Here is a 14,618-nt window from a genome sequence, read left to right as displayed (position 1 = left end):
TAGCTGTACATTATTTTGATGGTGTATTATTCTGGGGACAGAGTTTACAAATGGCCCTCAGAAATTTCCCACCTGTTCTCCATTGCATGAGTAAAGATTGATCCTTTCAACCCACAAAGCATGGGCACTCCAAATGTTTTCTTTCCCCTTAAAGGGACGCCGTACCCAAACATTTTTTTTCGTAATTCAGATTGAGCATGAAATTTTAAGCAACTTTCTAATTTACTCCTATTATCAAATTTTCTTCATTCTCTTGGTATCTTTATTTGAAATGCAAGAATGTAAGTTTAGATGCCGGCCCATTTTTGGTGAACAACCTGGGTTGTCCTTGCTGATTGGTGGATAAATTCATCCACCAATATAAAAGTGCTGTCCGGAGTACTGAAACCAAAAAAAAGCTTAGATGCCTTCTTTTTAAAATAATGATAGCAAGAGAACGAAGAAAAATTGATAATAGGAGTAAATTAGAAAGTTGCTTAAAATTGCATGCTCTATCTGAATTACAAAAGAAAAAAATTGGGTACAGTGTCCCTTTAACTCATTCTCTTCTACCAAATAGAACAGATTTAAACTTTAGCTGTCAGGATTCCATAGTTCAGTTGATACATAATTCCAGAATATGAATGTGCACATAAAAGTAAATCTTAGTTGATCATTGACTTTGGCTTAGTTTCATTATTCCATAATTATTATTTTTTTATTTCCTAAGTAAGAATTGACAAATTTATTTTAAATTTAAGAGTCAGCAAAACCTTCAAGGAGCTGGCTGTACATTTTTTGATGGTTATGGGGAGAGTTTACAATTGACCCTCAGAAATTTCCCACATTTGTTTCTTCTTTGCATAGGGAAATAGTGATCCTTTTAACCCAAAGCATGGGCACTCCACCCCCCCCCTTAACCCATTCTCTACCAAATACAGCATATTTAATCTTTAGCTGTCAGTTAAGGAATCCACAGACAGTTGAAACATTATTCTGGACTATGAATGTGCACATAGTAAATATTACACCAATTTTTACAGCCTTTTGAATGAACTTGAACAGACTTAATTTTAAGAAAGTATTATTCTGTTGGATGCATATTCTCTGCTTTTGAATCCCTAAGCATGTTCAGTGTGTGTGGCAGTGGCTATATGAGTTTGTGACACACTGCAGTATTTTGTACTAATGAACAAAAGTCTGCAAGTTCCCATAATAGGCCTGATATTTTTTACATCTTATAGGGACATGAAACCCCAAAATTTTCTTTCATGATTCAGATAGAGAATACAATTTTAAACAACCTTCTAATTTACTTCTATTATCTCATTTGTTTCATTCTCTTGGTATCATTTGTTGAAGGAGCAGCAATGCTCTAATGGTTTCTAACTGAACACATGGGCGAGCCAATCACAATCAATATATATATGCAGCCACCATTCAACAGCTAAAACCTAGGTTCTCTGCTGCCCCTGAGCTTACCTAGATACACCTTTCAGCAAAGGATAACATGAGAAGGAAGCAAATTAAATAATAGAAGTAAATTGGAAAGTTGTTAAGTGTATTCTCTATCTGAATCATGAAAGAAAAAAATTGGGTTTCTTGTCCCTTTAATTAATCAGCTGATGGGTGAAAGCAGGTTAGTAACCATGGTTACTGAACAGCTGATTATATCACCTGTGCTCTAGATACCATGGGTTGCCACCTCAGCCATGTTTATTCTGGGCAGTTATGAGTTACACATGGTGCAGGGAGGAAAAGGAATTGTGCCTCAGGACAGCACATAGCACTGCTCAATAACACTATTCATGTTCCTCCCTGCACACACTGCACCATGTGTAACTCACAACTGTCCAGGAAAACATGGCTGAGGTGGCAACCCTACCTGCTGGGGGTACTTGAGGACTGGAGTCGAGAAACACTGATTTGAAGTAACAGAGCAACTGTCTTCTCAAGAATTGATAAAGCTTGTTCGTTTTTTTTTGTTTTTTTTAACCAGGTAGAATAAGAATTTAGTTGGTCGACCTAAAGGTTTGAAGATGCCTTTTGGATTTTGTGTAATTTATTTTCCTCAGGAGTGTGTTTTATTCTGTAGTGCAGCAACATACAAGCTTCAGCCATTTCTTTTGAGAGCATTTTATGATCTTTTGTTCTCAAAAGAAGCTTGGGGCAGATTACATTGAGCTGTGTCCATGCAATGCTTATTGCTTGAGGCATGAATCAAGTTTAACACATTCAGTGACTGGAGTGTAGTAATATAAACCTGCACATTGCAGATGAAAACACAACATAAAAATACACATTTAGACCGAATGACCTTTATGAACCTTCTGTTTCTTGCTTAAAGGGAGGGTAACACCTTGGAAATACAAGATTTTAATTTAGCCTTGCAATAAATTGACATAGTGGGGCCCATTTATCAAGGGCCCCTGATGCCCTGTTTCCGTATGAGCCTTCAGACTCGCCAGAAACAGCAGTTAAGAAGCAGCGGTCTTAAAACCGCTGCTCCTTAACTGGTCCGCTGCCTCTGAGGCTGCGGACATCCATCCGCCCGATCGCATACAATCGGGTTTATTGACACCCCCTGCTAGGACTTGTTACTGCAGTAGGCAAGACTAACACGTGCATTCAGAGATTTCATTCACTTCCGAATGTGGAAGAAGGCGGCTCTTTGTGCTGCTTGGCAATTTGCGTTTATTCTTGTGTAACAGCAATACGCTTAATTTTAGATTTGCATAGATTTTAGTGTGTTCCTGTTGCACAAGAATAAATGTGGCAATGAAAATAGCCGAGCAGTATGAAGAGCCGGCTTCTTCCGATATTCAGAGGTGAACGAAACCTCGGAATGCACAAGTCTAGTAGCCATGTGTATGTTAGCAGATTTCTCATTGTTTTGCATTAATCTCTGCTGAGGTTTAGCCTGCCTAGTGCTGTTCCAATTGTCAGAAATAGAAAATTCTAAATATTTAGACTTAAGAATTTTTCTTTTGTGATTCAGACAGAGAATATAATTTTTAAATAAGTTTTTAATTTAATTTTATTATCAAATTTTCTTCATTCTAATGGTATTCTTTGTTGAAGAGATATCTAGATAGGTAACGTGCACATTTCTGGAGAAGTAAATGACAGGAAACCTACTGTTCTTGCAAATGTGAAAATTTTTGGTGAACAACCTGGGTTGTTCTTGCTGATTGGTGGATAAATTCACCCACCAATAACCAAGTGCTGTCCAGTGTCCTGAACCAAAATTTTTCTAGCTCCTTAGCTTAGATGCCTTCTTTTTCAAATAAAGATAGCAAGAGAACGAAAAAATTTGATAATAGGAGTAAATTAGAAAGTTGCTTAAAATTGCATGCTTGATCTGAATCATGAAAGAAAAAATTTCAAAAAAAAAGTTCAGTGTCCCTTTAAGGGACAGAGCTGTGTTTGAGATAAAAAATTAAATACTTAGAAAACACTTAGGGCTAGATTACAAGTGGCTGGGTATTTTTTTCACAATCTCGAAAACTCTGCTAGAGTTAAACTTTTTGCGTCAACCCGAATAGCGTGAAAAACATTTACTTTGCGCATGCATATATTCCCCCATAGAAATGAATGGAGAGAAAAAAGTGGGGGGAAAAAACTAACACCCAAGATAGCACAAACTCCATCGTATTTTCGCATTCTCCATAGAAGTCACCCATTGCGCAAACAACATAGCATATTCTCATTAGCAAATGTAAAATATTTACAGTAAATACATAGTTAAAATCTTTATTAAATATGAATATTGAATAAATATGTTTTATCATGTTTTCATCTACTTAATGGCAAAGGGCTCTAAAGAACTTTTTTATATGTCTATATATGTGTACATATGTATTTATGTCTATATATGTATACATATCTATTTATGTTTTTATATGTGTACATATGTATTTATGTTTTTATATGTCTATATATGTGTACATATGTATTTATGTTTTATATGTGTACATATGTATTTATATTTTTATATGTCTATATATGTGTACATATGTATTTGTTTTTATATGTGTATATATGTGTACATATGTATTTATGTTTTTATATGTGTATATATGTGTACATATGTATTTATGTTTTTATATGTGTACATATGTATTTATGTTTTTATATGGGTACATATGTATTTATGTTTTTATATGTGTATATATGTGTACATATGTATTTATGTTTTTATATGTGTACATATGTATTTATGTTTTTATATGTGGATATATGACTGTAAATAGATACATAAACATATAAATATATTAATATATATGTACACATATATAGAGACATCCTTAGCAATGTATGTGTCTCAATGTTAAAGCCATTTGCCTGCCTTTTATTTTCTAACACCCGAGATCTCATATCTTTGAGCCCTTATAACTTTTTTGTGCAATATTTTTTTAAATCATTTTTATTAGATAGTGTTAATATGAGTGTAACTGTACTTTGTAATGTATGTTTGAAGCGTTTTGTGCAACTTTTTTGTTTCGGAAAACAGTTCACTACTGCTCTGAGATTGCGGTAAGGACTGAAGCGTAAATGGCGATTGCGCTAGCGCAATCGTGATTTTCGCACAACTTTCGGGCACAATGAAAAAGGCTCACGACTGTGCTGGCCCTAAGTTGATAGTTCAACTAGAAAGGATAGTACACAGTTGTATTCATATATCTTTGCTGTGTAGTACATATTATATAGTTGCTTACATAAAAACAACTTTTATTATTTTTCTAATAATAAAGAGAAAAAAGAAAAGAAATATCATTTAACTTCATACCTAAATGTAGCAAAGCTTAAAATACTTAAACCACTGTTTTTCAAAACTGTCCTGAGGCCTCCCTAACAGGCCAGATTTTCAGGATTATAATGGGCGAGATGGTAAAATAATCATGTTTACTAATCTGCTGCTTATTTCACCCGTGCTCCAGATCAGATATCCTCAAAACCCTCAAAAAGGCCCGAGGACAGGTTTGAAAATCAGTACGAATAAAAATATATATACAGTACATCCTTATACATATTTAGACTTGTATATCTATATATCTCAATGTTAATGCCATTTGCCTGCCTTTTTTTTTTTAACATGAAATCTGATATATTTGAGCCTTATAACTTTTGTGTGTTTTTGTAATAATTTTTATTAGGTGGTGTTATTGTAAGTGTAACTGTACTTTGTAATGTATTTTTGATGTGTTTTGTGACACTTTTTTGTTTCGGGAAACAGTTAACCACAGCTCTGAGGACGCGCTTACCCGACGAGTGTTAACAAACAGCTAGATTTAGAGTTTGGCGGTAGCCGTGAAAACCAGCATTAGAGGCTCCTAACGCTGGTTTTGGGCTACTGCTGGTATTTAGAGTCAGTCAGGAAAAGGTCTAACGCTCACTTTGCAGACGCGACTTTTCCATACCGCAGATCCCCCTACACCATTTGCGTATCCTATCTTTTCAATGGGATCTTTCTAACGCCGGTATTTAGAGTCGTGGCTGTTAGAAATCTAACGACAATAGAATGCAAAATCTAACAGCCAATAGAATGCGAGCTCAATCTGATTGGCTGATCGGATCAGCCAATCGGATTGAACTTGATTCTGATTGGCTGATTCCATCAGCCAATCAGAATTTTCCTACCTTAATTCCGATTGGCTGATAGAATCCTATCAGCCAATCGGAATTCGAGGGACGCCATCTTGGATGACGTCCCTTAAAGGAACCGTCATTCGTCGGGAAGTCGTCGGTGAAGATGGATGTTCCGCGTCAGCGGGATGAACTACATGGATCCGGAAGAAAGAAGATTGAAGATGCCGCTTGATAGAAGACTTCAGTCGGATCATGGACCTCTTCAGCTCCCGCTTGGATGAAGACTTCAGCCAGATCATGGACATCTTCAGCCCCCCGCTTGGGCTTGGATCAAGACATCGGAGGCTCTTCTGGATCGATCGGTGAACCCGGCGTGGTGAAGATAAGGTAGGAAGATCTTCAGGGGCTTAGTGTGAGGTTTATTTAAGAAGGGTTTGGGTTAGATTAGGGGTATGTGGGTGGTGGGTTGTAATGTTGGGGGGGGGTATTGTATGGTTTTTTTTACAGGCAAAAGAGCTGAATTCTTTGGGGCATGCCCCGCAAAGGGCCCTTTTCAGGGCTGGTAAGGTAAAAGAGCTTTTCTATTTTAATTTTAGAATAGGGTAGGGCATTTTTTTATTTTGGGGTAATACAAAAAACATATAGAGGAGAAGCGCAACCCAGGTTAACACTTTATTATAGATGTTCAGATACAAACAACGTAGTAACTTACATATAAAATTTGACAAGTCCGGTATAGACAAAAGATTCAGCTACTCATTTGAATCTGTAATTCCCTTGAGAAAGTCTGGCCGGGATCCAGACGAAACGCGTAGGGTGGTTTAGTTCAGGAGTTTGTTGATACGGGTACTCTGACCCTAACCCGGACTGTGTTACTGTTACTTGCTGGGGGACGCTCCAGTTCCCTCCTCCTTGGTGACGTCAGACGCCGAACTTTCAAGCGGCTCTCACAGGATTTACAACCTAACCAAGCACCTTAAACATCTGAGTAGAGGAGTCGGAATACAGCCCGCAGAGGGGTGCAGGACCTATTTTTGTCTATACCGGACTTGTCAAATTTTATATGTAAGTTACTACGTTGTTTGTATCTGAACATCTATAATAAAGTGTTAACCTGGGTTGCGCTTCTCCTCTATATGTTTTTTGTATTAGCCCTGTGTTGATTGCGGTAGCCTGGAAATACCGCTGAAAGGAGGCTGCACCTGGGAAACAACAGACTTGTAATCGTACACTTGAACTGTGCTGCCATCTTTCCCCCGGGGGACTTTGTATGGGGTAATTTTACCTATATAAGTGGACACTTTATGCTCTATATCAATTGTGGTTTATAGTGTATATTTTATGTGTTATTGATTGCGTTTTTGTTTTTACACTGGCAATTTTTATTTACATATTGGCAATTTTATGTATATACAGGTTTACATTTTTTATATATTTTTAGAATATCCCATTTTATAAGATATTTTAGCGCTGATTTATGTTGTATGTGTATTTTTATTTTGGGGGTCTTTCTTATTTTATTTGGGGGCTTAGAGTAGGTGTAATTAGTTTAACATTGTTGTAATATTTTTCTAATGTTTGTAAATATTTTTTTATTTTTTGTAACTTAGTTCTTTTTTATTTTTTGTACTTTAGTTAGTTTATTTCATTGTATTTATTTGTAGGTATTGTATTTAATTAATTTATTGATAGTGTAGTGTTAGGTTTAATTGTAGGTATTTTATTTAATTAATTTATTGATAGTGTAGTGTTAGGTTTAATTGTAACTTAGGTTAGGATTTATTTTACAGGTAATTTTGTAATTATTTTAACTAGGTAACTATTAAATAGTTATTAACTATTTAATAGCTATTGTACCTGGTTAAAATAAATACAAAGTTGCCTGTAAAATAAATATTAATCCTAAAATAGCTACAATATAATTATATTTTATATTGTAGCTATATTAGGGTTTATTTTACAGGTAAGTATTTAGCTTTAAATAGGAATAATTTATTTAATAAGAGTTAATTTATTTCGTTAGATTTAAATTATATTTAATTTAGGGGGGTGTTAGGGTTAGACTTAGCTTTAGGGGTTAATTCATTTATTAGAGTAGCGGTGAGATCCGGTCGGCAGATTAGGGGTTAATTATTGTAGGTAGGTGGAGGCGACGTTGGGGGCGGCATATTAGGGGTTAATAAATATAATATTGGGGTCGGCGGTGTTAGGGGCAGCAGATTAGGGGTACATAGGTATAATGTAGGTTGCGGCGGTGTACGGAGCGGCAGATTAGGGGTTAATAATAATATGCAGGGGTCAGCGATAGCGGGGGTGGCAGATTAGGTGTTAATAAATATAATATAGGGGTTGGCGGTGTTAGGGGCAGCAGATTAGGGGTACATAGGAATAACGTAGGTGGCGGCGGTGTACGGAGCGACAGATTAGGGGTTAAAAAAATATGCAGGGGTCAGCGATAGCGGGGGCGGCAGATTAGGGGTTAATAAGTGTAAGGTTAGGGGTGTTTAGACTCGGGGTACATGTTAGGGTGTTAGGTGCAGACTTAGGAAGTGTTTCCCCATAGGAAACAATGGGGCTGCGTTAGGAGCTGAACACTGCTTTTTTGCAGGTGTTAGGGTTTTTTTCAGCTCAAACTGCCCCATTGTTTCCTATGGGGATATCGTGCACGAGCACGTTTTTGAAGCTGGCCGCGTCCGTAAGCAACGCTGGTATTTAGAGTTGCAGTGGCGGTAAATATGCTCTACGCTCCCTTTTTTGGAGCCTAACGCAGCCATTCTGTGAACTCTAAATACCAGCGGTATTTAAAAGGTGCGGGGGGAAAAAAGCATGCGTAGCTAACGCACCCCTTTGGCCGCAGAACTCTAAATCTAGCCGTTAAATTGCGCAATCTTCCTTTACTTTCAACTTGTAATATGAGCGCAATTTAACGTGCGCAAAAAAGATTGTGAAAACCCAACATCACTCGCTCCACTCGTATTCTGGCCCTTAGTGTTTACAAATGATTGCTGCTTATCAACTTGCCTCGGCATAAGGGGTCTTGTGCTAAAGAAACACAAAGCAAACCAAATCTTCACTTCCATTACAAATCCTTGATAAAATTGGAGATCGACCATCTGTGTACACGTTCAGGACTAAATAATTGTCTATCCCTAAATACAGCATATGGCCACTAACCAGTGCTGGTTTCTTATTGGCAAAGATTTTCTTTCAAGGGTACTGTAATCCAAACATTTCTGTCAGCCATTTAAAAGAGGAGAAAATAAATATATTGATTTTTTTTTTCCCATGAAAAAAGAGTTTGTTTATATATGTATAAAAAATAATCACTGTGTTGCAAAACATTTGCATACAAATTGCTTTACTTTAAAGGGACACTGAATCCAAATTTTTTTCTTTCGTGATTCAGATAAAGCATGCAATTTTAAGCAACTTTCTAATTTACGCCTATTATTAATTTTCTTCGTTCTCTTGCTATCTTTATTTGAAAAAAAAGACATCTAAGCTTTTTTTTTTATTCAGACCTCTGGACAGCCCTTTTTTATTGGTGGATTAATTTATCCACCAATCAGCAAGAACAACCCAGGTTGTTCACCAAAAATGGGCCGGCATCTAAACTTACATTCTTGCATTTCAAATAAAGATACCAAGAGAATGAAGAAAATTTGATAATAGGAGTAAATTAGAAAGTTGCTTAAAATGTCATGCTCTATCTGAATCACAAACGAAAACATTTGGGTTCATTGTCCCTTTAAATTACTTTTTTTGTAAGAATAGTTTGCATAGTTGTAGCCCATTGGCATACACCTTGAAAAGCCTCTTGAGTGTCTTATCTCCTTTACTGTGGCCAATTAGGGACATATAACTTATAAATAAGCCTCTGAACATGTCCACCTGTTACTGTGTGTCTGGGTTCTGTTTTTCTCAGAATTTACTCCAGTCTCTCTGGGGGGTGGAAAAATCCAATCACTAGCATATTAGCAACACGTTCACTGCAGGAACTTAAAGGCCCATAAAACCCACAGTTTCTGTTTCAGATACAGCATAACATGCATACATAAAAATTGATAATAGGATTATATTAGAAGTTGCTTAAAATGGCATGCCCTATCTAAATTATAAAAAATGTGGGTTTAGTATCCCTTTAATACCCCTGGGGGGGGGGGGACAAAAGTATAGTGGGCAGGAGCAGGGATGGGGAGTGGCTTAACATAATCATGCAATTTACTGACCAAGTAAGAAATTCTGTTTTCAAATCTCATTTATTTGTAAATCAAAATTACAGCACCTTTTTTAAGGTCTGTTAGGAAGTGACAGAAATTAAAGGAAGATATAAGTGCACTAATAAAATGCTCTAATTCTCCAATTCTTGAGTATTTTATTTTTTCACAACTGCTCATTGTTAACAGTGTCTTTAGCCTCTACAAATGGTTAAATTCCTGTACAAGAGTAGCAATGAACTTGGCCCGGGAGACAAGCCTCATATACATGTAGCCAATCACTAGCATATTAGCAACACGTCCGCTGCAGAAACGTAAAGGCCCATAAAACCCACAGTTTCTGTTTCAGATAAAGCATAACATACAATTTTAAACAACTTACAATTTACTTCTATTATCTAAACTTGCTTCATTCTCTCAGTATCCTTTGTTGAAGCAGGAGCAATGCACTACTGGGAGCAAGCTGAACACACTGGGTGAGCCAATGTTGTGAGTCATATATGTGCAGCTAGCTTCTTGCAGTGCTTTGCTGCTCCTGAGCATACCTAGGTTTGCCTTTCAACAAAGGCTACAAAGAGAACAAAGCAAATTGCATAATAGAAGTACAATGAAAAGTTGTTTAAAATGGTGCAATCTACCTGAATCATATAAGCATCACAGTCTGAACCTTGTATGTCTTCTGTCTGTCATTAGATGGTTTAAATAGTCTGCAGCCTTGCAGGAAGGTGCAAGCAGTGCAGACATATGTACTATGGCTTGTAAGTTGCTAAGCAGTCTAAAGGCGACTCAGCTGCTGTTCCATTGCTCCTCTGGCTAAGAGCTGAGGCTGCTTGAGGCAGGCAGTCCCAGATAGCGCTGAGTCGCAAGGGATATGTAGGGCCCGCGGCCATTTCCACGACACGGTTAGCAAACCACCTGATTTATATAAAAATGCTACTTCAAATGTCATGGGCCTATTAGCGTGGGCGTGAAACTGCAGATACAAAATCCTCAAATCTGGCCCTGCAACCAGCCTCTGCCCACCGGGCATTTGCCCGGTATGTCCGAAGTTCAGTCCGGGCCTGGTAGGAAGTACATATAAGCCAAAGAATATTACTAGGACGTGCACTATTGATACTGTTATATTGCCTTAATTTTTAACAACTTTTACTTCACTAAATAAGCCTACCTAGGTTTAGCCTTTTAAAAATACCAAGAGAAAAAAGAAAATTTGATAATAAAAGTAAATTGGAAAGCTGTTTAACCCCTTTCTTTAGGGATGTGTTTTTTAATAGCGCGGTCTCACCTCTATTTTAGCAAGAGTGCAGGAGGGAGGGTCTAATAGCTCGGTCTTGCCCTATTACAAGCGATCCCTTAACGACCAGTAACATAGAGGGTATGTCGTGGACGTTAAGGGGTTATAAGTTCTTGCCCTATATGAATCCTGAAAGTTTAATTTGGTCTTTAAAGGGACACTGAACCCAATTTTTTTCTTTTGTGATTCAGATAGAGCATGCAATTTTAAGCAACTTTCTAATTTACTCCTATTATCAATTTTTCTTCGTTCTCTTGCTATGTTTATTTGATAAAGAAGGCATCTAAGCTTGTTGTTTGGTTCAGAACTCTGGACAGCACTTTTTTTTATTGGTGGATGAATTTATCCACCAACCAGCAAGAACAACCCAGGTTGTTCACCAAAAATGGTCCGGCATCTAAACTTAAATTCTTGCATTTCAAATAAAGATACCAAGAGAATGAAGAAAATTTGATAATAGGAGTAAATTAGAATGTTGCTTACAATTTCATGCTCTATCTGAATCACGAAAGAAAAATTGGGTTCAGTGTCCCTTTAATGTACCTTTAAGGGCTTCTCTTTCATATTGATAAGAGAACATTTTGCAGTGCAGGATCTCTTTAACCATCAGCATGCACAATGAGGATTTTCCCATGGTGCCATAGCTTATGTTCACATCAGTTCATTTGATGTTTGACGTCCATTCTTTTGCCGTATCTATTTCTCATTAAGAAATTGGATTGCTTCCTCATCCACATGTTCTAATAAGATAGGGTGACAGCACATCACTATATTTGACCAATTTACTCCACTAATGTCGACAGCTGTGTTTATCACTATATTTAACTTGCATTTTAATAATATTTCCTTGACTCCTGGGATTTGTCAAATGCTGATATATTTAGAATTGATGTTACCAGTCACAGAGGCGTTACATTTTGAAAAAAATGCACATGAAAGAGCACTATTTTAACATATTTTTTAATTTTGAATAATGTTTTTTTGCATACAATTTAGCGGTTCAAATTGATTTTAAACAGACAGTAAAGTCAAAATTAAACTTTCATGATTCAGATAGAGCATGCAATTTTAATCAACTTTACAATTTACTTCTGTAGCTAGCTGCTGATTGGTGGCTGCAAATATGTCTCTTGCCAATGGCTCTCCAATGTGTTCAGCTAGGACTAGGTCCCCGTAATGCATTTCTGATCCTGAGCCTACCTAGGTATGTTTTTTTAACAAAGGATACCAAGAGAACAAAGCAAATTAGCTTAAACTGTATGCTCTATCTGAATCATGAAACAAAAATGTTGGGTTTCATGTCCCTTTAAATCTAACAGGATGTGCATATTTGTAAATAAGCCTCCCTATGGATAGCTTGCTAACGATTGGACAAATCTGTTAGTGGACATGGCACTCACTAGAAGAAAGAAATCTACAAATATATATATTTCAGTATAGGAACATTGCTTTAAAAAATGCCCTTTTTAGATGCATCAAGAAAATTTTTTTTTTAATGGCATTAAGATACATAACTAGCTTTTTGTTTGACTAACTGGAATGAGACCTGACCTGAAGCATTGGCGCTGTGTTTAAAGGGACAGGAGATATATGTGTGTTTTAATGTATTCAATTTCAATGGCAGCTACGAGATTAAGGAAAATTAGCCTAGGTTCATAAACACGTGAGGTTACAGAAAGGCCTCATTGTAAAGGATAGATCAAGTTTAAAATTCACTGAGCATCACTACCCCTTATGTTGTTATTTCCATACGGTGCCCAAGATATCACATACAGGTACAAATTCCTTTATCCAAACTGCATGGGACTGGAAAAGGTTTAGATTTCGGAATAGTTTGGATTTAGGAATATTTGTATATTTGTAAAATGGGAGAGCCTGGAGAGGGGATGGGACAAGTTTAGGGTGATCATATTGCCACTTTAAAAAGGGACACATGAAAAATACATATGTCAGGGTTCTGATACAAAACATTTCTTTAAACAGCCCTGACATATGTATTTTTCATGTGTCCCTTTTAAAGCGGCAATATGGTCACCCTAGATAAGTATAATTAACAATATATCATTAGGTAGTGTTTACATGCTATTATGGAGTTTATACATGCAACGTAAAGGTTGTTTTGTATCATTATTAATACTTTTGTATACGTAGTACCATCAGAGTACAGTACTGTAATCAGGAAGGTGTTGTTTTATATATAGACTACATTTGCACTTTAGAACACAAAAACCGCAGGCAGAGAAGATTGTGACTTACTGCTTCAGACAAAATTTTAATTTTTAATCTTTTTTTTTTTTTTGGAATAATTAACTTTTTCACATTTTCTTTTGTGCATATATTACAGTAGTACAGTAGACCATTTTATATATATATATATTTATTTTTTTCCCATAAGGCCTTGAAGACTTTATTGTGATGTACTTCACAGTGGAGCTTGTTCCTTGCAGTGAGACATCAGCAGTTAGAGGATAGATGCAGCTTGATTGATTAAAATAGAAAGTGACACGCAACTCATGGCTGTGACGATAAAAAGTCTTTATGAATTCTGTCATTTTCAAGTTAGGCTGTTGCAACACGTTTTTACCGCAATATATAATTTCATGAAAAGATTTTCTAAAGCTATTCCATAGTAATAGTTTACATAAAATGTGAAAAAAAACAATGTATTCATGCTTTTTGTCATAAATGAATGCTTAAAGGGACATAAACCCCAAAATTATTTCATGGTTCAAAAGAAAACTTTCCAATTTACTTCTGTTATATCAAATGTACTTTGTTCTCTTGGTATCCTCTGTTGAAAAGCAGGTAGGAGAATATAGGCACATGCATGTGACTGGAGCAATATATAGCAGCATTTTTTGTCACTGTTACAGATTTGCAAGAAGATTAGAAGGCAGTTAGTTTCTGGTCATGTACTGCTCTTCAAATTTGCACGCTACTTATCTAGGCACCTGTTCAACAAAGAATTCCATGAGAACAAAGTAAAAATTGCTAGAAGTAAATTGAAAACTTTTGTTAAAAATGGTATGCTCTGTCTGAATCACACACAAAAACAAAACTGCGGGTTTCATGTCCCTCTAAGATCCTTGCTATGCTGTGTGTCTGATACCTGGAGACTGTTGCCTACTAATAAGGCCAATGTAACGTTCCTTTTTCTCTATCATCTATAGCACATTTCCATAATAACAAAACCTGCTTCTCGGCTTACGCATTGCACTGTCAGTGATAACACACCGTGGTCTCTGGTCACGTGTAAAAACAGGAAGGATTAAAGCATGCGTTGTACAGATAAAACTAACGTATGGAAATAAGTGCTCACTTTACCGTGTTCCCATGAGGCTTTGCTGTCTGTTACCTGGACCCTGGGAGTTTCTGTGTTGTATCCCAGTCTCTGTAATGGAAATCAGACTGTATCTATTATGTCATATGGTTTGGGGCCTTCAGCTTTGGTGTGTAAGTTGCAACATGATGGTGATTAGACTGGAATTCCCATCAGCATTGTATTAATTAGAACACACAGAGCAAATTACTTATGTTTC

At 36.6% G+C, this 14,618-nt stretch overlaps 1 protein-coding gene across 1 annotated transcript in view; it reads left to right on the top strand.

Moving 5' to 3' along the window:
* CACNA2D4 (calcium voltage-gated channel auxiliary subunit alpha2delta 4) overlaps positions 1-14,618 on the top strand; it is a 1,345,448-nt gene that overhangs the window by 776,102 nt on the left and 554,728 nt on the right. The window lies entirely within an intron of this gene.

Source organism: Bombina bombina, chromosome 6 (genome assembly GCF_027579735.1).
Source record: "Bombina bombina isolate aBomBom1 chromosome 6, aBomBom1.pri, whole genome shotgun sequence".
In the NCBI taxonomy this organism is placed as follows: Eukaryota; Metazoa; Chordata; class Amphibia; order Anura; family Bombinatoridae; genus Bombina; species Bombina bombina.
Note: the sequence above shows the minus strand (reverse complement) of the source record. Positions and strands in the feature narration are given on the sequence as shown.